The 27499-nt window shown below is 41.8% G+C and overlaps 1 protein-coding gene and 1 long non-coding RNA gene across 4 annotated transcripts in view; one reads left to right on the top strand and one right to left on the bottom strand.

The window, feature by feature from the left end:
* The window catches only part of zbtb41 (zinc finger and BTB domain containing 41), a 25409-nt gene extending 20262 nt beyond the window's left edge, over positions 1 to 5147 (bottom strand). For 2 of the 3 annotated variants that reach the window (XM_048538954.2, XM_048538953.2), the window contains exon 1: positions 5030 to 5147. The gene's annotated coding sequence lies outside the window, so the exon portion shown is untranslated. Of the gene's footprint in view, positions 1 to 295; positions 477 to 5029 lie in introns of those variants that run through there. The other variant, XM_059647788.1, reaches the window with a different exon arrangement.
* LOC125456161 (uncharacterized) lies at positions 5128 to 15428 on the top strand. The gene is made up of 3 exons (XR_007248403.2): positions 5128 to 5229; positions 5505 to 5623; positions 13608 to 15428. It is a non-coding gene; the product is annotated as an uncharacterized LOC125456161 (long non-coding RNA).
* Positions 15429 to 27499: the final 12071 nt, after the last annotated feature.

The raw sequence follows: 27499 nt of genomic DNA on the forward strand, positions 1-27499 counted from the left end.
AGAAGGCACACAGTATCCCAGAACAGTACAAGCTCAATGTGAAAATGTGAGGAATTTAAAATAATGATTCCAACAGAAAAGGATTAGGCAAACTAATGGAGAAGCGATGGCCTTAGTGGTATTATTGCTGGACTATCAATCCAGAGACAGGTACTGTTCTACGGAACTGAGTTTGAATCTTGCCACAGCAGAGGGTGGAATTTGAATTCAGTAAGTATCTGGAATCAAGCATGAATTGATTGTCCGAAAAACCTATCTGATTTATCAACGCGATTTACAGAAGGAAGCTCCTTACCTGGCCTGGCCTGGCCTACATGTGATTCCAGATAGACAGTAATGTGGTTGACTCTTAATTGCAATTAGGGATGGGTATTAAATGCTGGCCTAAGCAGTGACACCCTTATCCCCTGAATGAATTTTAAAAAAACTAATAGAACTAAAGGGTTTTAAAAGAGGAGGATGCACTGGTTATAAGCTTCCATAAAGCTCTGTGGGGAAAAAAACAATGAAACTATTATTTCAGAAAGGAGAGACGGAAAAGAAGCAATGCCCTAGTTAATCAAACGTCTGCCAGCTAGAAATGCTGGAATCCATTATTCAGCAAGTGCCAGCAGTTATGTTCAGAAAATTATACTTCTAATCAAAGCCAACGATGATTTCCTTTGTAGAAAACTATCTCTGAACAACATTTTGAAGATTTAGTAAACACGATGGATGAAGAGGAACCACTAGACAGAACGTATTTACATGTAGTGCCGTATAAAAAAGTAACTGCACAAAATAGTGCTGGGATTATATATTAGCTTGGGTAAACAATTGCCCATCTGGCTGAAAAGTGAGCTGAATTAAATGGGGTTATTTTCACATTGGCAAACTGACTAGCGGGTGCTTGGCTCAGCATTGGGTGATTTACAGTCTGATTTGAATGAAGGAACTGAGTTACTGGAGTCAAATTTGCTGACAATACAAGGGCAAGGTGAGAAAGCAAGTGGTAAAGAGGACAACTGGAAGTAGTGGTGGAGGTGAGTACAACTACAACATTTAAAAGGAATCTGGATGGGTATATGAACAGAAAGGCTTTAGAGGGATATGGGCCAAATGTTGGCAAATGGGACTGGGTCAGATCGACATGCCTGGTTGGCTGTACGAGTTGGACCAGAGTCTGTTTCTGTGCTATGTAACTCTATAACTCTATCAATAAGATTCCGCATTTTTCATTTTTTGTTGTTTGTTAAGTTTTTATTCTTTATTTCAATTTATTTCAGAGATTTTGCTAGTCTGAATTGAATTAGCTTTATTGTCACATGGACGGAAAGGAGTATAGTAACAAGTTCTTCAGCACAAGCTCAAAGGAAAAAAAATTAGAAAAATAAAGAAATAAAAGTACCGCATTACAGGTTTTAAGAATGAATTAGAAAAGAGAGAAAATGAAAGTTCAAATCAACACTTCTTCCAACCCAGTAGTTCAGCCTTTAGAGGTGTTTGGGTTAGAGAATTCCAAATTTTCAAGACCCCAACTGAAGAAATTCTTCCTCATTTTCAACTTAAATGGATGGTACTCTAAAGCTGTGCCTCTTAGGTCTAGATTCCCACATTAGAGAAACATCTTTCAGCATCTACTCTATCAATTTCCCTAAAAATCTTCTATACATCAACATTATCATCTCTCATCCTTCTAAGCTGCAATGACTAGTCCAACCAGTCCATGCCAAACATACTCCAAAACTAAACCAGTCCCACCTGCCTGCTCCTGGCCCATATCCCTCCAATCCGTTCCCTTTCATGTATCTATCCAAACATCTCTTAAACGTTGTAATTGTAACCACATCCAGCATTTCCTCAGAAAGTTCATTTCACAAGCGAACCATCCTCTGCATAAATAATTTGTCTCATGTCTTTTTGAAAATCTCTCTTCCCCTCACCTTAAAAACATGCCCATTAATCTTGAAATCCCCCATCCTCAGGGTAAGACAACTACTATTAACCCTATCTATACGTTTTTTTTTAAACTTCTATCAGGTCACCTCTCATCCTCCTATGCTCCAGGTGAAAAAGTCCCAGTCTATCCAGTCTTACTTTACAATTAAAACCTTCCATACCCAGCAACATCCTGGTAAATCTCTTCTGAACCTTCTCTAGCTTGATAATATCCTTCCTGTAACTGGACAAGCGGAAGTGGAAACAGTATTCCAGAAGAGGCCTCACTAATGCCCTGGACAACCTCAACATGACTTTCCAACTCCTCTCCAAGGACTGAGCAATAAAGGCAAGCATGCCAAATGCCTTTTTAACCACCCTGCCTACGTGTGACACAAGCTTCAATGAATTATGTACCTGCACTCTTAGGTTCCTCTGTTCTACAACACTCCGCAAAGCCCTACAAATAATTGTATACGCGCTACCTTTGTTTGTTGTACCAAAATGCAATACATCTCACTTATCCACATAGAACTCCATCTGCCTTTTTTGGCCCGTATAAAATCTAGGTGAAATGTAGAGTTTAGGGAAGTTATAGCTTTTAAACTGTTTCCTATGGTAAATAGTAAAATAAATAAAACTGAAGTTTGAAAGTTCTATATTACAGTGTCCATATACCAGTAATAGGATTCCTAGCATCTCTCTACAAATTTATAATTTGCAGCATTTTCTGTTTTTACCAACTGCAAATCTGGCAGCAATTGTGGAGACAGAAACAGAGCTAACATTTCAGGACTGAGTATTCATCGGAACCAGTTCTGATGAAAAGGTCTTCAACCTGAAAGGTTAACCATTTCTCTCCACCCCAATTTCAGTCAGATCTGCTGATTTTGCCTAGGATTTTGGCATTATTTTGAATTTTCAACATTGAACCTGAAGTATGTTGCTTTTTCTGAAGCGGTTGTACTCTAAAACAAACGGAGGATCAAGCACAAACTAAGCAATCAATAGAAACACTGAAATCTCACTGAAGACTGCCTCAATCCAAGATAATGGGAACTGCAGATGCTGGACAATCCAAGACAACAAAGTGTAGGGCTGGATGAACACAGCAGGCCAAGCAGCATATTAGGAGAACAAGAGCTGACGTTTCAGGCCTAGATGCTTCATCAGAAAAACAGTTTTTTTGATGAAGGGTCTAGGACCGAAACGTCAGCTCTTGTGCTCCTAAGATGCTGCTTGGTCTGCAGCGTTCATCGAGCCCTCTGTTATCTTGCTACCTCAATCTAGTTTGGTGGGATTATTCTCAAAATTGAAACCACAAATAAGACCTTAGAGTAGACTGGGGCTGGCAGTAAATTGTGATCTACAGATGCTAATCTAGTTTTGACTTTAACCAAGTGGTAATACATCACAAACACCTAGCAAATCAACAGACCAGGCCATTCAGCCATACAAAGCCCAATCATCCAATGCCCAGGAGTGTGCATTTCAAGGAAGAAGAATGCCGATAGTACCCAGACATAAACTGTGTCCAATTTTCCCCTCCAAGGTTTTAGAGTAGATTTGTAGCTCGCATTGTGGATGTCGTGGTTGGTTGGTTTGCCAATCTGGTTCGTTGTTTTTTCTGCAGACGTTTCATTACCCTGCTGGGTAACATCATCAATGCAGTCGCTGATGAAGCGCCATTGTGCTTCCCACCTGTAATTTAATCGCTGCAGTCTGTTGAGCTGGACTATCTCACTTCCAGTTTTGGAGTGTATATGGGGTTGAGCTCTATGTGCTTTCTTCGTGGAGTACCAGGCTTTTAGGAATTCTCGTGCTTTTCTCTGCTCCACTTGTCCCAGGATCTTGGTGTTGTCAGATAAGGAAAACAACCAATTCAACCGGGACAACACCAAGATCCTGGGACAAGTAAAGCAGAGACAAGCATGGGAATTCCTAGATGAATCATCAGTGGCAAAACCACAAACCAGATCCGTGAGCCAACCAACCACAATTTCCCTTTCGTAAAATGAACAGATTGCAGTAACTACTCCTTGGCTAAGTAAATACATTTATTTCCAGATCTCTGAACATACATTTAGATCTTCCTCAGCACAGACTGCACTGAAGACCAAACAGATGGGCTTGCCAATTAGGTCAAAATATCAATTATGACATCAAAGTCCAGAACAAAGAATCATCCAGGACAATGCATACTAAATTCATTTTAAAAATTACTGTTTAAAACTGAGGTGCTGCTCAACCAGGAGTCACAAGGTTAATCAATAAACAAGAGTCAAGCAAGTTAGGACAGAATTACAGATGATCTCAATTTACACAGGATAGAAAGACAGAGATCAGCCAGGAGTGAATTAGGATTGTCAAAACAGACAGGTTTCAGCAGAAAGATGAGCTTAAGCATGGTTGGAGTTATTATAGAGTGGAACTAGCCGAGCAACGTATCAGAGGCCAATTTTGGAGTCATGCATGTCACCAAGATCATGAACAATTGGTTCAGTCTCAGACAAAATGCCAAGAAGAGGGATGGAGTCAGCAACCTTCCTACAATCTCTCCAAATAGAACAAAAGTTTTGCACAAACCCACGGGCAGTACAGAACTAGGTTATGGTTCTCCCCCTCTCATTTCCGCTAGCAGTCAGACCTATCAAACCCCACACGCCCCCAAAAGATTCACATCAAGGTCAGAAAGCAGGTCGCTTGACCAACAAGCCCAAGCTCAGTAAGTCATGATGTGAAAACCTTTGGCTGGTTGTCAAAGCCCCTACCTCTGAAGGGCCCAGCCAGGCAGACATTGTCCCGCAATGGGTCCAATGAAATAAGGAGAACTCTCTCAGGCTGACAACTCCTCATGTGGACCCCAAACTGGGTACAACTGCACCCAGATGACACTAGAGGGCCAAGGGACGTAACACCACCTAACCTCCTCCCGGATTACAGCGCAGGAATCAGTAAAGGAACGGACCCAACAAGGGCCCTGTATCCCCGGTGCCCCTCTCCGACTGCCCAGCACTCCGCAGTAAACCCCTCTCCCATTGGTTGCCCGGCCAAGCCCAGACCCCCAACCTTCGCGCTGTCCCCTGCCTGTTTTATTTTCAAATTTTCGAACCTTTGTTTCCGCTCGCGGCCAAACTCGGAGAAGGCCGGACGTCCGCACATGCGCAACGGCCGGCTTGCCGGGCCACGCACCAAACACATGCGCAGTAGCGGTCGGCCGCTGGCCGGGCCCCTTGTCCCCTGCACATGCGCAACGGCCGGCTGTTGTGTGTAGTTCCTTGGGAGCGATATGGCATTCACACTGTTGAGCGGGTACATCATGTCTGCACTAGCAGGAGCGTCTTATCTAATCGCACCAAAATCAATCGACCTGCGTATTCTTTCCCTCTTTAGGCAATAGCCTAATTGCCAATTGAAAACTACGGTAGAATCTATAACCACCAGGTGTCTCGGGAATTACAATCCATACGCTAACGACTGCTTGCCGAAATTTTCACTTTGTTTTTCAAAAACGGTAATTTTTTCGCTTTGCCTTTACTCCCCATGCTGTGTCTCTCATCGTTATCATCTGCTTCTTTCCCGTTCAGGCAATGAGAATCGTTCCCCTGTGGCGGGATCGCCATGAAGCCAATGCCTTTGAGGAGCTACAGCAACTCGAGTGCTGCGGTTGCTGGAATTAATGCTGGGAACACTCAGCAGGCCTGGAGTAAGAAACAGCATTTAAAACCTGTGACAAAAACAGAAGTTGCTGGAAAAGCCCTGCCGGCCTGGCAGCAACTGTGCAGAAAAATCTGTGTTAACGTTTCGGCCTGGTGACAACCTCCTCAGGACGTGATGTGGAGGTGCTGGTGTTGGACTGAGGGGTGGGCAAAGTCAAAAGTCACACCATTCCAGGTCATAGTCCAGCTGGTTTATTTGAAATCACAAGCTCTCGGAGACGCAGCACTGTTCCTCGGGTGCGCCTGGGGGCAGCTCATTGGTTTAGTGGTACGATTCTCGCTTGGGGTTTGGTAGAGTTTGGCATGCAGGAGGTTCCGGGTTCAATTCCTGGACGACCCCAGGTTTCTGCGACTGTCTGTGTGAAGTTTGCAGATTCTCTCTGTGTCTGCGTGGGTTTGCCCTGGTTTCCTCCCGCAGTCCAAAAGGTGTGCAGGCTAGCTGGATTGGCCATGCTAAATTGCCCGTAATGTTCAGTGATGTGTAGATGAGGTGGGTTATAGGGGGATGGGTCCGGGTGGGATGCTCTGAGGTTTGGTGTGGACTTGTTAGGCTGAAGGGCCTGTTTCCACACTGAGGATTACAAGATTCAGGAGTGTGGGGAAGATTCTCTGGATGCGAAATGTTGACTCTGATTTTTTTGCTTCACAGATGCTACCAGACCTGCTGAGCTTTTCCAGAAGCTTCTCTTTTTCTTCCTGATTTGAAGCATTTGCAGTTTTTCCAGTTTTTATTTAACACCTGTAACCCTCAGTTTAACACCTGTAACCCACCTGTAATGCTCAAAATAATGTGCAGGTCAAGGCATCAGCAGTGAAAGGAGACAGTTAATGGACCAGATATCAAGGTGTAGAGCTGCATGAATGCAGCAGGCCAGACAGCATCTGAAGATTGTAATTCCTTCAAAACACATCTAATTGGAAAGAGCTAATAAAAAAAGGACACTGCCTCAGGCCATGGCCTTTTATCAAAACTGGGTGATGCTAGAGGTAAATGCATTAAAAAAATTGCAAAGTCAGGGCAGTTGTGTTTTCTAGGATTTTTGATTTTGATTTCAGATTCCTGGATCCTGCATTATTTTGTTTTAGCCCTTGTAAAATTTTCTATTATAGGACATGTGCATCGCTGGCAAAGCCAACATTTAGCATCCAGTCGGGTTGCCCTTGATAAAATGATGTAAACAGCTTTCATGAACCACTGTAGTTTGTGTGTTGAGAGTATACCAATACAGGACTTTTAGGAAGGAAGTTTTACAATCTTGAACTTGAGAAAGTTGGAAGAATTTGGTGATATAAGTCAGGATATTGAGTGAGTTGGAGGGAATATTGCTGCACTTACCCTTAGTGTAGTAGAGATCACTGATTTGGACAGTGCTGTCAAAAGTGCCTTGGCAGGTTGCAGCAACACAGCTTGCAGATAGTGTGTTCTGCTGCTAATGTGCTGGTGGAGGGAGTGCAATTTTAAAATATTGGAAACGTGCAGATCAAATGGGTTACGTTTTCCTGGATGGCACTGAGCTTCAAATGATGTTGGAGCTGCACTCATCCAGGCAAAATAGAGAATATTGCATCATACTCCTGATTGGTACCTTGTAGACAGTGGCATGACTTTGGTGAGTTAGTAGGTGATTTACTTCCATTTGAATTTCCAGCATCGTTTCCAGTGACAGGCAACTTAATTGAGAGATATAAGCTCCTGAGGAGGACTTGACTAAGTGGACGTTGAAAGTCAGTGGACACAGAAACTTTAAAGATAATAAAATGTGAGGCTGGATGAACACAGCAGGCCAAGCAGCATCTCAGGAGCACAAAAGCTGACGTTTCGGGCCTAGACCCTTCCAGCCTCACATTTTATTATCTTGGAATTCTCCAGCATCTGCAGTTCCCATTATCACAGAAACTTTAAATATTTTTTAAGGCAAAGGTAGATAGATTCTTGATGACCAAGCAGGTGAGAGATTATTGGGGAGGTGCAAGAATCTAAAGTTGAGGTTGCCAATCAGATCAGCGATGATCGTACTGAATGGTGGAGCTTAAAGAGCTAAGTGGCCTACTCTTGTTTCTTGTTTGTATGCTTAAATGTTCAGATAATAATGACAGACAATGGAACCTTTCGTGAAGAAAGAGAAATAAATATTTTTCCTGCAGATGCCTCTGCTTCTGTTCATATTGATGTAATGTATCACCTTCTCTGGCTTTCTTTTGTCATTCGTTCTCTTTTTCTCTGTGTGTAACTTTAACTTTCAATTTTAATAGGTGGGCAATATGCTATTGCCTATCTTACACTGCCAGAAAAGATTAAAATGGTAATATGTAATTATGATTTACTTTCTTGTCCTTTTTCTCACTGACATTCAGTCTAACACTTCCTCTTCATTTTTTTCTACTGCATCACTTACAATCTCTTCAAATGGCTCTGATATGGCTTCTAACAAATAAGCTTTATTCACCATACAGGCTTGAGTGCTGTTCCAATATACCAATTTCATGATTCTAATCTTACTTAAATAGAAAAAAAATACAACAATTGAATGTGAAGTTCTTTCATATGTGTTAACCGATTTACAAGAGCTTACCAATGGGAGCATTAATAGATGACATTATTTCACGACAAGTTATGAAGTTGAGTAAACAAAAAAGCAACACATGACAAAATTAATGTTAATTTCTAAATAAGGAAAAAATAATATTCCATTAAGGCGACTTGCCCTACACACATTTGAAAAATGAAATAGATATACTTTGCACACAGGTGAGATGATTTTTGAGAGAGTGGAGATGTGTTAAAATGTTCATAATAATTGCAGTAGCAAGCCTTGCCATGAGAGAGAGCACTATTACCACATTACAGAACATTCCACCTACTGTGCTGCCTCTGGGTGGCAATGTTCAAAATTATGGCCAGTCCAAAACAGTGTGCGTGGAATGGAGTCTGCAATGACCAGAATGCAAAAGTAATTATTGGTTTTCATGAGGAATTTAACTCTCTATTGTAACAAAATCTTGCTTTCTGAAAAATTATTTATGTTTTGAGGGAGCGGGGTTCTGCTTCTAGTTGCATTTCCAGCATCTTTCATGTCACATTGATCTGACTCATTTGCGTTATAATAATTAATTTTGACTGAATTTGAAGCAGTATTCGTTTTCACTCCCACACTTTGTCTTACTGATAAATTCCACAATTTAGGTTGACCACTGAATTCTCTGCTTGCTGAAAACAATATCATTGAGTAACTGCTCTTGAAATCTTCCTGATAACGAATTTAGTTTGATTGATATACATGGAACTTGCAGCACAGAAACATTTGATTTAACTGCTTTATATTTCAGCAGGATTCACTCCATATAATAATGACTCCAATATAAAATACTCCAATACGTGAAAAACGGTGAACTTTCTTAGTAAGCCTATCAATTAATTCAAATGGTTCGGCCACTTTTGGAATATTGTGTATAATTCTGGTCTTTTTACCTTAGGAAGGATGTTGTGAAACTTGCAAGGGTACAGAAAGGAATTATGAGGATGTTACCAAGGGTTGTAGGGTTTGAGTAATAAGGAGAGGTTGAATAGGCTCAGGTTATTTTCCCTAGAGCTTTGGAGACTGAGGGGTGTGCTTAAAGGGGTTTTTAAAATCATGAAGGACATGGATAGAGTAAATACACAAGATAGGGAACCCAAAACTAGAGGCCGTTGGTTTAAGATGAGAGGGGAAGTCTTCAAACGGGACCTAAGGGGTAACTTTTTACGCAGAGCGTGGTGCATGTGTGGATTAAAGCTGCCAGATGACGTGATGGAGGCTGGAAAAATTACAACATTTAAAAGGCATCTGGGGTAGTAAATGAATAGGAAGCATTTAGAGGGAGAGATAATGGGAACTGCAGATGCTGGAGAATCCAAGACAACAAAATGTGAGGCTGGATGAACACAGCAGGCCAAGCAGCATCTCAGGAGCACAAAAGCTGACGTTTCGGGCCGAGACCCTTCATCAGAGAGGGGGATGGGGTGAGGGTTCTGGAATAAATAGGGAGAGAGGGGGAGGCGGACCGAAGATGGAGAGAAAAGAAGATAGGTGGAGAGGAGAGTATAGGTGGGGAGGTAGGGAGGGGATAGGTCAGTCCAGGGAAGACGGACAGGTCAAGGAGGTGGGATGAGGTTAGTAGGTAGATGGGGGTGCGGCTTGGGGTGGGAGGAGGGGATGGGTGAGAGGAAGAACAGGTTAGGGAGGCGGAGACAGGTTGGACTGGTTTTGGGATGCAGTGGGTGGAGGGGAAGAGCTGGGCTGGTTGTGTGGTGCAGTGGGGGGAGGGGACGAACTGGGCTGGTTTGGGGATGCAGTTGGGGAAGGGGAGATTTTGAAACTGGTGAAGTCCTTAGCAAGGGGCTCACCTTTGTTCCCCTACAACCACACATCAACGAATACCAGTCACGATTGGACATGGAGCAGTTTTTCCGCCGCCTTCGCCTCCACGCCTACTTCTTCAACCGGGAAACTAACCCTCCCTCCACTGACCCCTTCACCCGCTTCCAACACAAGTCCTCCTCCTGGACACCACCCCAGGCCTCCTACCCTCCCTCGACCTCTTCATCTCTAACTGCCATCGAGACATTAACCGCCTCAACCTCTCCACCCCTCTCACCCACTCCAACCTCTCCCCTGCAGAACGGGCAGCCCTCCGCTCCCTCCGCTCCAACCCCAACCTCACCATCAAACCCGCAGACAAGGGTGGCGCAGTGGTAGTATGGCGCACTGACCTCTACATCGCCGAGGCCAAACGCCAACTCTCCGACACCTCCTCCTACCGCCCCCTCGATCATGACCCCCCACCCCAAACCATCATCTCCAACACCATTCATGACCTCATCACCTCAGGGGACCTCCCACCCACAGCCTCCAACCTCATTGTTCCCCAACCCCGCACGGCCCGTTTCTATCTCCTTCCCAAAATCCACAAACCTGCCTGCCCTGGTCGACCAATCGTCTCAGCCTGCTCCTGCCCCACCGAACTCATCTCCACCTATCTGGACTCCATTTTCTCCCCTTTGGTCCAGGAACTCCCCACCTACATCCGTGACACCACCCACGCCCTCCACCTCCTCCAGGACTTCCAATTCCCTGGCCCCCAACACCTCATCTTCACCATGGACGTCCAGTCCCTATACACCTGCATTCCGCATGCAGATGGCCTCAAGGCCCTCCGCTTCTTCCTGTCCCGCAGGCCCAACCAGTCCCCCTCCACCGACACCCTAATCCGCCTAGCCGAACTCGTCCTCACCCTCAACAACTTCTCTTTTGACTCCTCCCACTTCCTACAGACTAAGGGGGTGGCCATGGGCACCGGCATGGGCCCCAGCTATGCCTGGCTCTTTGTAGGTTACGTGGAACAGTCCCTCTTCCGCACCTACACAGGCCCCACACCCCACCTCTTCCTCCGGTACATTGATGACTGTATCAGCGCCGCCTCTTGCTCCCCAGAGGAGCTCGAACAGTTCATCTACTTCACCAACACCTTCCACCCCAACCTTCAGTTCACTGGGCCATCTCCAGCACATCCCTCACCTCCCTGGACCTCTCAGTCTCCATCTCAGGCAACCAGCTTGTAACTGATGTCCATTTCAAGCCGACCGACTCCCACAGCTACCTAGAATACACCTCCTCCCACCCACCCTCCTGCAAAAATTCCATCCCCTATTCCCAATTCCTCTGCCTCCGCCGCATCTGCTCCCACGACAAGACATTCCACTTCCGCACATCCCAGACGTCCAAGTTCTTCAAGGACCGCAACTTTCCCCCCACAGTGATCGAGAACGCCCTCGACCGCGTCTCCCACATTTCCCGCAACACGTCCCTCACACCCCGCCCCGCTACAACCGCCCAAAGGGGATCCCCCTCGTTCTCACACACCACCCCACCAACCTCCGGATACAACGCATCATCCTCCGACACTTCCGCCATCTACAATCCGACCCCACCACCCAAGACATTTTTCCATCCCCACCCCTGTCAGCTTTCCGGAGAGACCACTCTCTCCGTGACTCCCTTGTTCGCTCCACACTGCCCTCCAACCCCACCACACCCGGCACCTTTCCCTGCAACCGCAGGAAATGCTACACTTGCCCCCACACCTCCCCCCTCACCCCTATCCCAGGCCCCAAGATGACATTCCACATTAAGCAGAGGTTCACCTGCACATCTGCCAATGTGGTATATTGCATCCACTGTACCCGGTGTGGCTTCCTCTACATTGGGGAAACCAAGCGGAGGCTTGGAGACCGCTTTGCAGAACACCTCCGCTCAGTTCGCAACAAACTACTGCACCTCCCAGTCGCTAACCATTTCCACTCCCCCTCCCATTCTTTAGATGACATATCCATCATGGGCCTCCTGCAGTGCCACAATGATGCCACCCGAAGGTTGCAGGAACAGCAACTCATATTCCGCCTGGGAACCCTGCAGCCTAATGGTATCAATGTGGACTTCACCAGTTTCAAAATCTCCCCTTCCCCAACTGCATCCCCAAACCAGCCCAGTTCGTCCCCTCCCCCCACTGCACCACACAACCAGCCCAGCTCTTCCCCTCCAACCACTGCATCCCAAAACCAGTCCAACCTGTCTCCGCCTCCCTAACCTGTTCTTGCTCTCACCCATCCCTTCCTCCCACCCCAAGACGCACCCCCATCTACCTACTAACCTCATCCCACCTCCTTGACCTGTCCGTCTTCCCTGGACTGACCTATCCCCTCCCTACCTCCCCACCTATACTCTCCTCTCCACCTATCTTCTTTTCTCTCCATCTTCGGTCCGCCTCCCCCTCTCTCCCTATTTATTCCAGAACCCTCACCCCATCCCCCTCTCTGATGAAGGGTCTCGGCCCGAAACGTCAGCTTTTGTGCTCCTGAGATGCTGCTTGGCCTGCTGTGTTCATCCAGCCTCGCATTTTGTTGTCTTGCATTTAGAGGGATATGGGCCAAATCCTGGCAAATGGCATTGATTAATTTAGGATATCTGGTCGGCATGGTCAAGTTGGACTAAAGGGTCTGTTTCCATGCTGTACATCTGAGTCTATAACTGTATAATTGAAGTTTTTAACCTACATTTTTGCAGTGCATAGATACAATTCCTATGCTAACAATAAAAATGTAAACTCTGCTTTTTGTTTGGTAGATATTAATCTTTACTCCCAATATGTAGTTCTATAATCATTTATCTTTTTCAAAAAAATGTTTGAGTTGAAAAGATGATTATTAGCATAACACTGATTAGATTGATGTCTTTTCTCACCTTTCTCATTCTTATATCCTTTAATCATTTTGGAGAGATAACCTTCTTTGCGACAATTGCCCATGCCTTTCTCTCTTTTAAAATCCCGATCGCATTGCTTCTTAATTATGTCTTCTGAGGATACTGGGAATTGTTAGGAATGGTAAAAGGTCTCTCATCTTCATGATGGATTGCAATGCCAGCATCCCACTCTATTCTTCACTCTTGTTAGAAATACATCTAATTGAATTTTTTTAATCCTATTTATGCTGTCCACGTTATGGGCCCACCTGGTAACTTTAATTGAAGCTGGCAAAACCAAGTATTTTCAGGGCCAGCAATGATAAATTGCTACCAAAGAATTATCTAGTGTACATTAAGGGCCATATGGGCCTATTAAAGGGCAGTTTTTTTTTATATAATAAAAACAGGAAATCAGTAAATGGCAGAAACAGTAATGAATTCTTCACACCAAAACAAAGACTGAAAAATTAAAGATCTAATTTTAATTCTCTCAGGAATAAATCTACAACATGTAGAATTAATTTGCTTTCATTTGCAAATAATCTATAATATGTACAAGACAACTGGATTAGATAAATTAAAGCACGGGAAAGAACACAGTGTTAGGATATAAGCGGAGTACTGTGTAAAATTTCTCAGAGGGCTTGAAGCTGGATAATTTATTTGTCATATATTCTCTTTCTTACTTCAGGGACATGAAAAAGGAATTGTTCAGCTTCCAAGACTGACCCAACCAACGGCAACTAACACTACAAATCAAACATTATTGTAGTCTGTATGGTTAAGTCACTCAAGTATATAAATAATTTGCTAACTAAAAAGGTAGGGATCAAAATATGCTTTAACTGTCATCTGATATTGGACAACTTGCCAAATTATTGAGAAGATTCAGGAAATCAAGTTCCAATCATTTATTTCATATGTCGGTATAGAGAATCAGCCATGACTCTGTGACATGTATAATCTCAATCTGGTGGGTTACAAAACATCATTGAGTTTTTTTTTACAGATTAAGTGCACATATTACAATTTCTGAACTTTACTGTGCAGGTGACTCACATCATCTTTTGTTTTCCCACAGTCTTTCATTGCATTGTCTGCATTTCACCCGAGGCTGGCTCTACTTTGCTGATAATGCAACCTCTGTCAATTTAATTTTAATACTTGGTTTTATTTCAGATTAGTTTATTATTTGTGACACTATAATGTGTTATACTTCTAGCATCCTTTCTGTTTAGCATGGCTTTATATGTCTGTGGATCCCATAACTTTTACAATATGACTCAAGATTTAACCCTTAACTAATGGAAAAGAATTCCACCAATTCACACCCAAAGTACAAAATATTTCATTGTCCTCTTCTATTGTGATGGTATGAAATCGAAGAGATTGCTACTTATAAAAGGATAAAAACTGTTGCTTATAGTTCAAACTGTATACTGACCATGAACTTGAATTAATCAGATATTTGTGCAACAGTACTGCATAGAAAAACTTTGATTGCACAGTCTGGAAGAAAATGCATTTTTAACAAGCTGAAGTAGCAGAACATATTTTACTTCAGAAATTGTAACTTAATGGTAAATACAATTGACATCTGTGCAGGTTCAGTAAAATCATCAATGCAGACTTTACCGGCACAGTAAACAACCCAACGTCTCAACTAAGCTTAAGTTACTTTAATTAGTTCAATTAATTTAATGCAAGATGAAAATGAGGCCAACATTGGCAACAAAAATACATTGACAAAATGCTTGATTTTGGTTGGAAATTTAAAATAAAGAAACTAACTCTTTTTCATGATGCTTTTATTTTTTAAGGTTATTTACAGCCATAGGAGAAATTTGTATTTTCTTGAAGATGACAGGCAATTATTTTGTCATTGCTGGACTAAGTGTTTTTTTTCACTCCACAAGAGCTCATGATACAACCTGCTCTGCATTTTCTCATAGTAACAGTTGTCAAGGCAATCAGAGCAAAGCTCTTTTCAGCTTTGTCAAGGGTCTCAAGGTTTCATGTTCAACAATACAAAAGATCTCTATTATGTTTTCAGATTCATAGTGACATCTGAATTATTTGAATGATAACACAGTATTTTTTTTAAATACATTATAGTGTCACAAATAATAGTCGAATCTGAAATAAAACCAAAATAAGCACTAAAGTTCATCTGTAGAGGTTGAATGATTGATGCTTATAATGTAAAGAGTTCAGTGTGGAGGATTTCAATATTGACTCCATTTAATGCGTTCAGTTAAAGTCTGCAAATTGTAGCCTGTCTAGTGTGAGATATTTCACGTATTCTCGAAAGAAAGATAATATTTTGGAATGTATAATCTTTCTACATATTCCACTACCATGCTGTTGAGGTGATCCCTGACCTACATGAAATGAATACTGATATCAGGCATGGATAGCCCATAATTATCTGTACAGAGTTATTCAGCATAGATGGCTAGTAGGATGTGATTCTGCTTTGCCAGAATAAAAACGGAAAAGTTATGTTTAAAAATGATGTCTCAATTCTGGTTAACTTAATTTCTTTTGGGTTGGAATTCAGTTCTGAATGAGTCCACTAAATTTGCTCTGTAGCTAATTGACCGGATTGCCCAGTTTATACCACAATCCCATTAATATCCAGTAACTTTTTGTTTAACAACAGACAAAAAAGATTATAAAGCTAAAAGGTTCCACTTCTAAATCAAAAATAACTTTATCATACAAAATCAAAAAAGCAAAGTAATCCAAAAAAGCCAACTTTTCCTCTCACATTCAGAATTATCATGAGTTATCGAAAAATTATCAAGGAAACCATCGAATAGTCAGTGATCAGTGGTGTTCTGCAGGGATCTGTTCTGGGACCTCTGCTGTTTGTGATCTTATTAAATGACGTGGATGAGGAAGTGGAGGAGTGGTTTAGTAAGTTTGCTGATGACATGAAGATTGGTGGAGTTGTGGCAGGGCTGTTGCCGGCTGCAGTGGGGCATTGACAGGGTGCACAGCTGGGCAAAGTGACAGATGGAATTCAACCAAGAAGTGTGAAATGATTCATTTTGGAAGGTTGAATATGAATGCAAAATACACGGTTAATGGCAGAATTCTTGGCGGTGTGGAGGCACAGAGGGATCTCAAGGTCCACGTCCATAGATCCCTCATAGATCTAGCAACTTTGAGGGATAGTATTGTTAAGAAGGCACATGGTGTGTAGGCTTTCATTGGCAGGGGGATTGAGTTTATGAGCCGCAAGGTTATGCTGCCACTCTATAAAACCCTGGTTAGACCATACTTCTCATATTGTGTTCAGCTCTGGTCACCTCATTACAGGAAGGATGTGGAAGCTTTAGAGATAGAGCAGAGGAAATTTACCAGGTTGTTGCCTGGACTGGAGGGCTGGTCTTATAAGGAAAGGTTGAGGGAGCTAGCATTTTTCTTATTGGATGAGGAAAGATGAGAGGTGACTTGATAGAGGTGTACAAGATGATGAAAGGCATAGATAGAGTGGATAGCCAGAGACATTTTCCCAGGGTGGAAATGACTATCAAGAGGGGTCATAATTTTAAGGTGATTGAAGGAAAGAAAAGGGAGATGTCAGAGGTAGGTTCTTTACACAGAGAGTGGTGGGTGCATGGAATGCACTGCCAGTATTGGTAGTGGAGTCAGATACATTAGGGACCTTTAAGCGACTCTTGGATAGACACGTGGATGATAGTAAAATGAAGGCTGTGTAAATTAGTTTGATCTTAGAGTAGGATAATAGGTCAGCACAACACATCGTTGACCAAAGGGCATGCACTGTGCTGTCCTGTTCTAAAAAACAGGGATGAAACCTAATACATAGTTATGGACATTTATGACATAATAGGATTACGGAAAACTTGCTGCAGGGTGACTAGGGATAGGAGCTATATATCTTAGGGAATTCAATTTATAAGAAGGACAGACAAATGGTAGTATTGTTGGCTAAGGAGGAAATTAATATTGTAGTGACGTAGGATATCAGTTCTGGTGGAGTGGGATCGGTTGGGAAAAGTTTCAGAAGCACCATGGGGAAAAAAATGATAGTGGTGTTTGTAAATAGACCCGAAATGTGCTAGAAATCTTGGGGAATTCATTAAATAAGAAATCAGAGATGTAAGCAATGATGGTACAGCAGTATTTATGGGTGACTTTAATCTGCATCTAGGTTGGGCAAATCTAATTCCTTATGTGTGCATATGATAGTCCCTCTGTGTATTGATCCTGAAAACTAAGTAGAGAATAAGCCATCCTAGAGTGAGTATTATATAATGTAAAAGGAATAATCAATAATCTAACTATGCACAGCCCCAGGAAAGTGTGACTAGAATATGGTCAGTGAGGTTGTTGACATGCTCGCCCAGTTGACTCCTTTTCATTCAGACTTTTCATCACCATGCTAGGTAACATCATCAATGAAGCATCCGATGAAATGATGTTGTTCTACTCTGCCTGGAATATTTACTGTCCAGTCCATTATGGCGAGTTGTGTCATTTCCGATTTTATTCTGTATGGGTTTCTATATGTTATTAATGGCACTATGGGTTGAGACCATGCCTCTAGGAATTCCTGTGCGAGTCTGTATTTGGCTTGGGCTGCTGTGGTTACGTTGTCCCAGTTAAACTAATGGCCTTCATTGTCCGAGTGTACTGATATGAAGGAAAGTTTGACATGTTTTGCGATGTTCACGTATTCTGATGGCTAGTTTCCTTCCTGTCTGTCCAGCATCATGCTTGTGGCAGTGGTTGCATGGTATTTTGCAGACTATGTTGCTTCTGCATGTGGTGGGAATAGGGTCTTTTAATTCTTGTGAGTGTTTGTCATAGTGTGGCTGTAGGCTTGAGCTGCCATGATTCGTGGTGGTCGTAGGAGTGTCCTTGTCAGTTCTGATGTGTTCTTGATGTAGGGTAGTGTGGCCCAGTGTGTGAGGGCCCTCTAGTTGTCTATTTAGCAGGCACCTGCAGATGAATTTGCAGAGATATCCATTCAGAGCAAAGATTTTGTATCGGTGCTCTTCTTTGCTGCATCATTCTGGCGTATTGCCGTGAGTGGTGGTCCATTTAAATAGTGTCCTAACATAGCTTAGTTTGTGGACATTGGGGTGGCTGCTGTGGAAGTCAAGGGTTTGGTCAGTGTGGGTTGCTTTCCTGTATACCGATGTTTAGAACTTCACGTTGGTCATACGCTCAACTCTGAAGTCCAGAAACAGAAGCTGGTGGTCGTTTTCTTCTTCTCTTGTGAAATTAATCCCAGTGAAAACTTTGTTGAGGATGTGGTTGGTCTCTTCTGGTTTGGTCTTGTTTAATGATGACAAATGTGTCACCCATGTACTGGATCCACAGGGCACACTGAATGAGGAGGAGAGTAGTGTGTTCCAGTCTTTGCATGACTGCCTCTGCAATAAGTCCTAAGATGGGTGACCCCGTACAAACTCATACAGAACAAAACCGGAAATGACAAAAGTTACCATAATGGACCGGACAGTGTAAATTCCAAGCGGAGTAGAACAACATCAGTTCATCAGAGGCCTCACTGATGACGTTACCTAACATGGTGACAAAATGCCTAAACGAAAACAAGTCAGCTCAGCGAGCAAGTCAACAACCTCACCTACAACCCAAGTTACAGATCTTTGCTAAAACCTTAAAGAATATGCTCAAATTCTTCATTAACATGGTGAGTTACCTAGTTGATTTTGAGAGTAGGATCCTGAATCTAAATAAAGAAAACTACAATAGTATGAGGCATGTGCTAGCTTTGATAATTTATGGAAAGTTATTTAAGGGAATGATGATGGATAGACAATGACAAACATTTCAAGTGCATATGGAGAAACTGAAAAATTGTTCACAAAATTGGGTAACGTTCAGTTAAAATAGTTCAGTAAAATGGATAACGATGGAGAACCTAAATTGGCCAAACAAAATAAGCAGCAAACTTGAGGTCTGGGAGCCGTTAAGGCTTCAGGAAAAGGACAAAGGAGTTGATTAAGGAGGAAAATAGATTGAGAGTGTAAGCCTGCAAACTGATTGTAAAAGCTGCGATGGGTATGTGAAAAGAAAACGTTTGGTCAAGTAAAAGTCAGAAACAGGGAAAGTTGTATTAGGAACAAAGAGATAGCAAACCAATTAAATACATTGTTTTGTTCTGTCTTCACAAAGGAGGCCACAAGTAACATTCCAAAAATTTTGGGGAATGCAAAAGGGGAGGCAATGGCCTAATGGTATGTTATTGCTGGACTGTTAATCTAGAGACCCAGGTAACATTCTGGGGACCCGGGTTCAAATCCTGCTTTGGCAGATGCACCAAGGATGCCATCACTTTTGGGATATCCAGAGAGTGACGAACTGTTCGGGAATGGTGCATGATAAGATGAGATAGAAGTCCGATGTGATACACATCATGGGAAGGAAACAGCAATCAGTGTGGGGATTTCGGTAAAACACAGTGAAGAAACTCACTTGGTGTTGTGGCGAGAATTCCTCCAACAAATTCGAGTCAAGTTGCACTTTGCCAAAAAACTGTAAAATTCAACCATATGACTCTATGTCTATCCACCAGTTTCATGGTGTAATACAACACTCACAGTACAAGCACATACGAGGAACATTTGTTCACCTAAATGTATGTGGATTAGGGTTTGTTTGGAGCCAGTAAACACTTATTAAATGGAAGACACCATTTTATGATGCAAATTGCAAAATAGACAGAACTAGGAAGGTGGAAATAAGCAGACATTTGTCAGCCTTAACCTACCTGATCACTTGAACTCAATAGAGTGCTTCGTCTGCTGCAATGAATATAAAATTATGATTTAATCATAGTGATTGAAATCACAATCAAAAGCTTATTCTCCACCAGCGTTCCAGTTTCCATAGTGATTTTCCACAGCAGAGCCAACTGTCCTCTGAAGTCTGCTTTGATCACCAGTTTCAAGTGATTTACTTTACAAATACGGCTAATATATCTAAGAAATGTAGGCAGAGGGTTGAAGGATAAAGAGAAGTTCGAGAAATTTGAAACGTAACTTGCAATTGTAGGTGAGAAATTAGGGCTGGACATTTAAATCGTTTCACTTTTGAAACCAGTTAGCAGCTATGACAGATCCATCTGTCCAGTTTAGATTCTGAGAATTTCTAGCACTTTATAGGTTGCCAGTACTGTCACAAGTTTATGTGGCTTCTAATACTGTTTTTGGGATAGCTACTAATGTAGGAGAATGTATCAAGTGATCTGCTTCCCAAATCTGTAACTATTTGAAAAGTGATTTTTTTTTTCTCTTGACTGTGTACATACTTATATTTTGTGAAATCATGTATATCTCTGTGTAAGCTATATGTACTTCTGGTTTCCTCACTCTATTGTGTACAATATTTGCTTGGAGATATGTACTGGAGTGAAGCCAAGTTGCCTGATTTTGTCACTAAACAAAGATTAGAGTGCTGACTATCTATCCAGAATGATGTTACTGTTGAAAGGTGAATACTGAAGGGTGAATAGAACAGAACAATAGTGTTAGAAAGTTATAACTAGTTTGGAGTTTGATCAAATGGTCTACTTATGTGATGTAGATTTTAGGTAATACATCAATTGGAGAGATGGGAAACACATGTAACCATGCCCAAAAGTAGGCCCAGAGTTCGTGACAAGCCCATTATTGCAGTGAAGAATTCACAATACAGTTCAGAGAGTGAGAGTCTGCCCATGCAGACAAGCTTTTGGATTGAACATGAATAAAAGATATTAAGAGGTAAACTCAATGGCAGCTCCAGCATCAAATAACCAAGGTCATCCAGAGGCACATTATATTCCCTCTGTTCCACTTAAACAATGTGTCTCAATCAGACTTCAAAAGACCATTTGTCTTCAAATATGAACTTTCTAATTTGTTTTTTGACTCCTGCTAGGCAAGCTTGGGCATTTAGAGCACCAACCACTATAATTAGCTTGTGAATTCTGAAACTAATTTGGATTTTTACAGTTCATGAAGAGTTCAGTCTTAGATAGGACTGAATGCCAGCAGTTGGTGAGCAAGAAATTCTTAATCCTTTGTACAAATATAATGTTATTTGTAATTAGCATTGAAGAGAACTCTACTGTTTAATTCTGAAGTTTGCAACCTTAACCAGTGTTATAACAGAGTCTCCACTCAAACTGCAGTTAGGCTGAAATAATTCAAAAAACAGCTGAAACCAATTCCCCTGTGACTTTTGTGTCAGGAGGAGCTATAACTAGCCAACTTAGTGTGACTTGGCATGTGAATGCAACTGACAAGAGAGTACAAAGTTTGGGTGATTAATGGAGTTGGGAGGAAGAGATGAGCTGCTCCATTGCTTTTGCTTTTTCTAACTTTTTCAGCCTCTAGGAATTGATTCATATTCTCCTAAAAGAGAACAAGTTACTTATTTGGTAAGTATCAGGTAGGTGACGAAGAATTATTCGATTCCTAAGCTTCATAATAGCAACTTCTGGTAAAAATAATAAAATATTTCAACATAACTTAAGTGTAAAGTTTATTAAAACAATTGTGTAGTTAGTTGGAACACATTTGGGGATCACTTGGCAGTAAAGCATCACAGTTACAGGGTGTGGGAGCTCTTTGCCTGTTTGGTCCTGGGCAAACACTTTTGCACTCGGTTTTGAAGTTCAAGCAGATTTGGCTCAGAGTTTATGAGGATGAATTACAGACAATGCAATACATTCGGGAGAGACAGAAGTTAACTCAATGCTTTGTACCAGGAATTCATCACGTCTCTTAGAATAGGGTCTTCTGATCTGGTCAGTGTTCAGAGCCAAGAAAGTGCATTGTAAAGGAAACAAGTAAGTGGACCCAGAAGGCAAGAGACTCAGTATTTGCAATTGCCTAGGTTTGAGGTTCATTCAGTTTATTTGGATGAGAGTAGGGGCCGCAAAGTTGATAAGTTATCTGATCATAGCAGTTTGGTGCAGGAGTCGGGGAGCAAAAAAGAAGTTGCAGTAGTAAGGAGAGAATTCTCTGCAGCAAAACATGTTGAGTTGAGATGGCTTTGTTACTTACCTGATACCAGGGTTCAGGACATCTGCTCACAGCTAGCGAGGAACATTTAGTGGGGATGGAGAACCAGTCATTGTGGTGCGTGTGGTATCAATGATATAGACAGAATAACACACGAGATTTTGCATTGTCAATATAAGGAACTAGGTACAAAAATAATAAGTGGAATATCAAAGGTCATAATGACCAGAGCCACATGCAAACTGGCATGGGAAGATCAGATTAGAGAAACGAACGTGTGTTTTGCAGACTGGTGTGAGAGAAGTAGATTCCAGTTTATGGGGCAGATGTGGGAGTGATGTATAAGCCCCCTAACAGTAACCTCATAGAGAGTGTAGCATAAAGAAAGAAATAGCGGGAGCTTTTCAGAACACATAACAATAATGAGGGGAGATTTTAATTTACGTTGAGGCTGGAAAGGTTAGGTAAAAGCAGCCTAGATGAGGTGAACACAGAATGTTTTCAGGAAAGTTTTTTTAAAACAGCATTTCCTGGAGCTGACATGATTCTCCAGACCTGATATTGTTGCAACAAGTTAGGGTTAGTTAATGATCTCATGGGGAGGATGTTCCTCTGTAGCAGGGACCATAGATGATTTGAATTTTACATTTACTTTGAGAAGGAAAGGAATGAGTAAAGTAGACATAACAAGGCGTAGAGCTGGATGAACTCACAGGCCGGCAGGAAAGCTGACGTTTCGGGTCTATTTTCTGAAGAAGGGTCTCGACCTGAAACATCAGTTTTTTTTCTGCTCCTCTAATGCTGCTTGGCCTGCTGTGTTCATCCAGCTCTACACCATGTTATCTCAGATTCTCTAGCATCAGCAGTTCCTACTATCTCTGTAGCAATGGCTTTTTGTTAATTTCAAAAAAGAATAATTATGAGCTCATGAAAACTAAAGTGAATGAGCAAATTAGGTTAAGTGACAAGGCAATAGAAATGTGATGTCAGGTATTGAAAAGGATAATCTCAGAATACGTAGAATAGATATGTACTAACTAGTATGGTTAACTAGAAATTGCATCAACTTATAGACAAAGCTCACAATTGTCCCAAAACAGGTGACAGATCAGAAGATTGACAAATATACTCTAAAAAGCAAAGAATTCCTGCAATAAAGGAAAAGATAAAGTACAACAGAAAGCTGGCCAGAAATATAAAAACACAGACAGGAAGAGTTACTATATATTTTTTAGAGTTTTAAAATTGACTCATGGTTCTCCAGAAAGTGAGTCTGGACAATTAATAATGGAAGCTAAGGAGATGTCAGATAAGTTGTATAGGCGTTTTGCATCAGTTCTCACTACAGATGACAGAAGTAGTATCCTGGAAATGAAAGGGAGAGCAGAATTGAAGAAAATCTCAATCATCAGAGGTTGTTGGAGCTGTGGGCTGATAAATGCCTTGGTTCTGATGAACATCATCGCAGCATCTTAAAAGTAATAACAGATTAGGTTGTTGGTACATTGGTTTTAATTTTCTAAAACTGCTTTTTGGGGAAAGTTTGGAAGGTTGCTCATGTAACTTCTTTCAGCAAAAACGGAGGGAGATAGAAAGCAGAAACTGTCAGGCCAATTAGTTAATATTGTTTTTGGGAAAATGTTAGGCGCTATTATGAAAGAACTAACATAAGGGCAATTAGACCAGTTCAAGGGAATCAGGCACAGTCAACATAGTTTTGCGAAGGGAAGTTATCCTTGACAAGTCTATTAGACTACTTTAAGGAACTACAATGTGCAGTGGATAAAGAGGAACTGTTGGGCATACTGAACTTGAATTTTCAGTAAACATTTAATAATGTGTAACATACAAGGTTACTGCAAGAAAAAAACTCCATGGTGTAGATTATTGGTTAAATACAAGAATGTTTTTTTCTAAAAAGATTCATAAAATAGACCTTTTCCATGTTGGCAAGATGTAATAAATGATGTGTCCCAGGGATCAGTGCTTGGGGCTTTAACAGTTGTCAGTTTATGATTTTAATGAAAAACAAAAGGTTTGGTTGCCAGATTTGCTTATGACATAAAGGTAGGTAGCAAAGTAAGTTGGGAAGTCTACATAAAGAGGCTACAAAATGTTACAGATAGGTTAAATGAATGTGCAAAAATCTAGCAAATGGACTATAATGTGGAAAAATGTGAAATTGTCCATTTTGGCAGGAAGACTAAAAAAGCATGCATGCTTTTTATTCACTCGGAGATAAGAGCATTGCTGTCTGGTCTAACATTTACTGTATAAGTAGACCCACAATGAACAGTGATAAATTTCTAAGTCCCTCTCAGCTGATGAATTAGTATTCCTCCATGTTGAATACCACTTGGAGGAAACAGAGTGGCGAGGGCACAGAGGTCATCTTTGTGTTGAACCTCAGGAGATGGAAAAGATATTAAATGAATACTTTATGTCAGTTTTTGCTGTGGAGAAAGAAATGGAGGTTAGAGAAGTCAGGCAAATAAATATTGATGTTTTGAAAACAGTTCACATTTCAGAAGAGGAATTGCTGGAGCTCTGAGAAAACACAAAGGTAGATAAATCTCGGGGACCTGATCAAGTATATCCCAGGACATTGTGGAAAATTTGGGAGGAAATTTGGCATGCACCGAGCAGAAATATTTGTATCATCGGTAACCATGGGTGAAGTGCCAGAGGACTGGAGGGTGGCTAATGTTGTGCTAAAATTGGGCTGTAAGTGGAAGCTTAGGAACTATATACCTGTGAATCTATGCATCTGTAGTGGGTAAGTTGTTGGATGTGATTCTGAAAGATAGAATTTACATGCATATGGAGATACAAGGAATGATTAGGGACAATCAGCATGGTTTTGTGCTAGGAAGTCATGCCTCGTAAACGTGATTGAGTTTTTTGAGGAAGTAACCAAAAAGATTGATGATGACAGAGCAGTAGACACTGTTTACTTGGACTTTAGTAAAGCCTTTGATAAAGTTCTACATGGTAAACTAATTAATAAAGTTAGATTTAGGGCGAGCTTGACGATTCGATACAAAATTAGCTTCATGGTAGGACACAGAAAGTGATGGTAGAGGGTTGATATTTTTTGGCTGGAGACCTGTGAACAGCAGGGTTCCACAGAAATCAGTATTGGGTCCACTTTTTGTTATTTATATAAATGATTTGGATGGGAATAGAACAAAGAACATTACAGCACAGTACAGGCCCTTCGGCCCTCGATGTTGTGCCGACCTGTCATACCGATCTCGAGCCCATCTGACCTACACTATTCCGTGTATGTCCATATACTTGTCCAATGACGACTTAAAAGTACCTAAAGTTGGCAAATCTACTACCGTTGCAGGCAAAGCATTCCATTCCCTTACTACTCTCTGAGTAAAGAAACTACCTCTGACATCTGTCCTATATCTTTCACCCCTCAATTTAAAGCTATGCCCCCTTGTGATTGCCGTCACCATCCTAGGAAAAAGGCTCTCCCTATCCACCCTATCTAACCCTCTGATTATTTTATATGTTTCAATTAAGTCACCTCTCAACCTTCTTCTCTCTAATGAAAACAGCCTCAAGTCCCTCAGCCTTTCCTCGTAAGACCTTCCCTCCATACCAGGCAACATCCTAGTAAATCTCCTCTGCACCCTTTCCAAAGCTTCCACATCCTTCTTATAATGCGGTGACCAGAACTGTACACAATACTCCAAGTGCGGCCGCACCAGAGTTTTGTACAGCTTCACCATAACCTCTTGGTTCCGGAACTCGATCCCTCTATTAATAAAATGTAGGAAGCGTGGTTACTGAGTTTGCGGATAACACCAAAATCGTATAGTGGACAGTGAAGAAGTTTGTCTAAGATTGCAAAGAGATTTTGATCAATTGGGTCAATGGGCTAAGGAGTGGCAGATGGAATTTAATTTGGATAAATGTGAGGTATAGCATTTTGGCAGAACAAACAAGGTCAGGACTTATACAATTAATATTAGGGCCCTGGATAGTGTTGTAGAACAGAAACGTACAGGGGTTCAGTTACATAGTTCTTTGAAATTTGCATTACAGGTACACAAGGTGGTTAACAAAGGGGTTTGGCATGCTTGCCTTCATTACTCAACCCTTAAATATAGAAGTTGGGATGTCATGTTGTGGTTGTACAGGATGTTGGCGAGGCCTCTTCAGGAGTACTGTGTCCAGTTCTGATTGCCACGTTGCAGGAAGGATATTATTAAACTGGAGAGGATTCAGAAAAGATTTACCAGGATGTTGCTGGGAATGGAGAGTTTGTCCCATAAAACTAGGCTGCATTGGCTGGGACTTCATTCACTGGAGTGTAGGAGTTTGAAGAGTGACCTTATAGAGGTTTATAAAATCATGAGGAACAGAGATCAGATGAATAGAATTTTTTTTTTCCCCCAAGTGTGGGTGAGTTCAAAACTAGGGCATATGTTTAAGGTGAGAGGAATACAATTTTAAAAAGTCTTAAGGGACAACCTTATTTCACAGAGATTGGTTAGTGTGTGGAATGAACTGCCAGAGAAAATGGTGAATGCAGGTACAGTTATTGGATAAGTTCACAAATAGGAAAGATTTAAAGGGATATGGGTCCAGCGCAGGCAGATGAGACTAGTTTAGTTTGGGATTATGGTTGGCGTGGTCTAGTTGGACCAAAGGATCTTTTTCCATACTGTATGACTCTATGACTCAAAAATTCTCTGGGTTGGGGACTTCACTGTCCACCACCAAGAGTGGTTTGGAACCAACACTGCTGACAAATCTGGCTGGTCCTAAGGACATAGCAGCTAGACTTGATCTGTGCAGTTGGGGAGGGAATCAACAAGAAGGAAAACTGTACTTGACCTCATCCTCACTAATCTGACTCGGACCCATACATCTATCCACAACAATGTTAGAGTGACCACTGCCCAGTCCTTGTGGAGACAAAATCCCACCCTTACATCTAGCAACTCAAGACTGGATACCCATGAGGCACTCTGGCTATCAGCAGCAGCAGAATTGGATTTAACCACAGTTATGCAACATTATGGTCCTATATATTTCCTTCCTTTACCACTACAATCTGTGATCCAGAACTAGCTGCTCCTGGGCCACGCTGTAGTACAGGCACAACACTGGCATGTATCCAACAACGTGAAAAATTGGTCAGGTTTGTTGTATACACAAAAAAACCCCAGCCAATTACTGCACCATCAGTCTATTCTTAATCATCAGTAAAGTAATGAAAGACAAAAGCAACAGTATGATCAAGCAGCACGTGCTTTACAATGACATGCCTGGTTGGGGTAAGGAGATGAAGGCTTTCTGCTGACCCCGACATCCCAGAGACATTTTTCTGCCAGCCCGAGAATTCTGAAAGCAGATATCAGAGCCACAATGAGCTTTAAGTGTTACTGAAATAGTGGAGGAGACATAACAAATAAGTTGAGAAAGAGTAATTGCTGTTTACAATTGGCTTTTTTTGCCTTGTTTGGTGAAATTTTGCAGGCCCATCTTGCAGATATATATTGCTACTGCTCACCTTTGGTGAAGAGAGTGGATGCTTGTGGATGCAGTACCA

This window comes from Stegostoma tigrinum, chromosome 8 (assembly GCF_030684315.1).
Source record: "Stegostoma tigrinum isolate sSteTig4 chromosome 8, sSteTig4.hap1, whole genome shotgun sequence".
Lineage (NCBI taxonomy): Eukaryota > Metazoa > Chordata > Chondrichthyes > Orectolobiformes > Stegostomatidae > Stegostoma > Stegostoma tigrinum.